Source organism: Chelonoidis abingdonii, chromosome 15 (assembly GCF_003597395.2).
Source record: "Chelonoidis abingdonii isolate Lonesome George chromosome 15, CheloAbing_2.0, whole genome shotgun sequence".
NCBI classification, from domain to species: Eukaryota; Metazoa; Chordata; order Testudines; family Testudinidae; genus Chelonoidis; species Chelonoidis abingdonii.
Window position 1 is genome coordinate 25988213 of NC_133783.1, and position 3540 is coordinate 25991752.

Here is a 3540-nt window from a genome sequence, read left to right on the forward strand (position 1 = left end):
CACCTCTTTAGCCAGCAAATCTCTCACTAGGTTTTTTCCTGGGTTACATTGTGCTCACTGGTTACTGCTTGGTTCTCTTGCTTTTTGCCTCTGCCTGTCTCTTGGGCTGGTGCTGGTAGGTCTTGTTTTAGGAGTGGTCCCTTAACTGTCTCACAACTATCTTAAGAGACAGTTGCATTCACACATCAGTTTCAATGAGATTTTCACTCAACCCACAATAAAGGTTTAACTCGGCTCCTAACACTAACTTTCTACAAGTGTATCAACATCATGGAGGGAAAGGAATAGTTCAGGTCAGAACAAGGCACCTGTGTAATACAAATAACTAAACAGACAACAAGGATTAGGAGTTCTAGAATGAGTTTTGACAACGAAAGACATATGTTGAGCATCAGGGAAAAGTTCCCTGCTTTATGTCATGGAATAATGTCCTCAGGCAAGTTTGAGTTTAAAGTTTAAGTCTTTTAAATCTGGACTGAACAGATCACTTGAGCATATATCATGGGAACAAACTGCATTAGCAGGTGTCAAGTATCAGGAGGTAGCCGTGTTAGTCTGTATCCACAAAAGCAACAAGGAGTCCGGTGGCACTGTAACGACTAACAGATTTATTTGGGCATAAGCTTCTGTGGGTAAAAAAACACTTCTTCAGACGTGAGTTTTTTTACCCACGAAAGCTTCTGCCCAAATAAATCTGTTAGTCTTGAAGGTGCCACCGGACTCCTTGTTGTTTTTGTGCATTAGCAGGGCAATGAGCTGAGTGACATGATAGGTCTTCCATCTCTAGTTGGTACAGTTCAGACACTAGACACTCAATATTTGCTAGCCTTAGCAACTTCACGTACAAAAGTCTTTAACCTTGTTTCAAGTTTCTTTTCAAGTACATGGTAAGGGGTAAGAGACATTTTAAAAGCGTATAAACTCATCACCTGGAAATTAAACAGAGCCCATTATTTCTGTAGTGTCTACAAAGAGCAATGCTTGTGCTTCAGCCACAGGAGTTCAGTAATAAGTACTATTCCCATATTAAAGATATGACACAGCCAAAAGAGATTAGGTACTTTTGAATTTAACAAAATAGACATAGTAAAGTTCAACTCCATTTAAACTGTAGAAGAAAAATTAGTTTGCTAAGCAGAAAGAGACAAGATTGAAAGGGAGAATGTGCATTAACATTGCTTAGTCAATTTTCTGACTACCAATTTCACCCCCCAAGCTCTCAATGCCCTTTTGACCTTTAATATGCTTTGGTCAGTCTACTTTTTCCTCTAGTCTTCATATAAGAAAGGTGTGTGTAGTGGGGCGATGTTTACAATCCCACATCAAGGGTCAACTCAGATACCATGGTGATTGGGAGTACTCTAAAAACCTAACTAGAACAGAAAGCTTAGTGAGATGCCTCATACAAGTAGTCAGTTTGGGAGGTAAAGAAGAGAGTAACAAAGCAACCTTTCTTTGTAGATTTTAAAAGTGGTGAAAGAATGGTCTTTGAATGGCGGCTACAACTTGATCTATGGAAATAAAGGTTAAACTCTCTCATCACAACCCCATCTAGCCCAATTTGTTCCAATGTGAGTGGATTGGATTGCTTTACATCAAAAGCCAAATACAATCTGTGCATGTTTACATTTTACCACTATCTGCATGTTTATCCATCACTCTAGTAGATGGACTGAGTTTTATCAGGTTTCAGAGTAGCAGCCGTGTTATTCTGTATCCGCAAAAAGAACAGGAGTACTTGTGGCACCTTAGAGACTAACAAATTTATTTCAGCATAAGCTTTCGTGGGCTACAGCTCACTTCCGTTCTATGCATCCGAAGGAGTGGGCTGTAACCCACAAAAGCTTATGCTGAAATAAATTTGTTAGTCTCTAAAGCGCCACAAGTACTCCTGTTCTTTTTGAGTTTTACCAGGTGCATGTGGTCATGTCATCCTCCAGTGGCTGCAGCCTGATGATACTTTATTATTTCCTTTGTAAAGAGCTTTGCTATATAAGAGCTATTATTATTACAAAGGAGTTCAAAGGAGTTAGGGCCTGATCCAACTCCCTCTGAAGTCAATAGACACCTATTGATTTCAGTGGAAGCTAGGTCAGGCCCATGAGCACCAATATGTCTGCACAAATGCAAACATTTCACAGGATACTATTCATTATTTTTATATCACTCAGTTGATTATGTTCTGATTAGTTGGGAACACGGTGCTGGTATGTCAGTAATCTGCAATTTCAATTTTCCTATGTAGATCCTAAAGGCTTTAAACAAGGGAACAACATTTTAAGAGAACAGAGCCATGTTTTCTTCTTGTACAAACAGAAAGGGAATAAATCCCATCTTTTGTAGAATGGGAGCTCTCTTAGAGGTGTGCAAATGACGCAATGTCCACTACTACAGTTCCATATAATCACATTCAGCTTATTGCTTAACCATGGATCAAATTGTTCCCGGTGAAGTCAATGGAGTTATGCTAGGATTGATTTTGACTCCTTGGGCCTATCTGTAATGTTTGAAAAAAAATCATCAGAGGTGTCATTCTGCTGCAAGAGGTCAGGTCAAGGTATTCTTATAAAATTTTTCCTAGTTTAGAACTGCTCCTTGAAAGTGTGAAACTAATTAGTCTGATTTGTTATTGTCAGGTTGTTCACGATTGCTGAACTGCTGGTAATTAACTATTTGTTCTTGAAAGTGCTCACTGTTACTGAATATAATAGCACTAGTAAAATGCTGTAGCCCAAGACAAAAGAGCAGGATCTTACTGAGGGAGTTTCTTCTCCTGCAAACTAACTAGTCATTCAGCAGCAAGATACTGTAATGGGTAGCTCAGAAGTGTTGAGACAAGTTAGAACTACAATGGTCCCTTCTCTACCAAAGGTCACACCTTTCCCTCCGCAACTTATAGCTCTGGGTTGAGATTGTCAAAGCCAAATATGAAATCTGAGCACTACATTCTCATTGAAATTAATGATAGTTGTGTCTAAATCCCAGAGTCAGCTTTGAAAAATCTCAGTTCTGATCTTTAAATATTCCAGCTTGACTTAATATTCACAAATTTCTGCCTCCTTTTGAGGAATCTACATGGTGTTTTTTTTTTTTTAAACCACATTTATCACAAACAAAAAACCATTGAGGGAGGATTAAATTGCTAATGGCAGAACTGGACTTTGTATGGAAAACTGGCATATTCAAATTTACAGCATAATTCCCCACAAACTAGATAGATCGGATGATTTAAATTCTAATTTTTAGTATACAATAGTTTTCCACACACAATACTAGAAAGCTTTCCGGCTCATGCTGTTTGTGCCTGCAGAATGCAAATGGACTTTGCCAGCCTTGGAAGGCAGCAGTGTGTAGAGCAGAAGAAAGGTCCTGCATCCACTCAGCATAATTCATTGTTAGGGTGCAGTCCTCAATCTCACAGGTGACATGTCAGAAATTGTAACTGTTCTCCCTGTCCTCATTCTCTGACTTGTTTCCCCACTAATTACTTGTCAGCACACAACACAGCAGACGCTGAGTGGCACACACACAGTCAGAGTC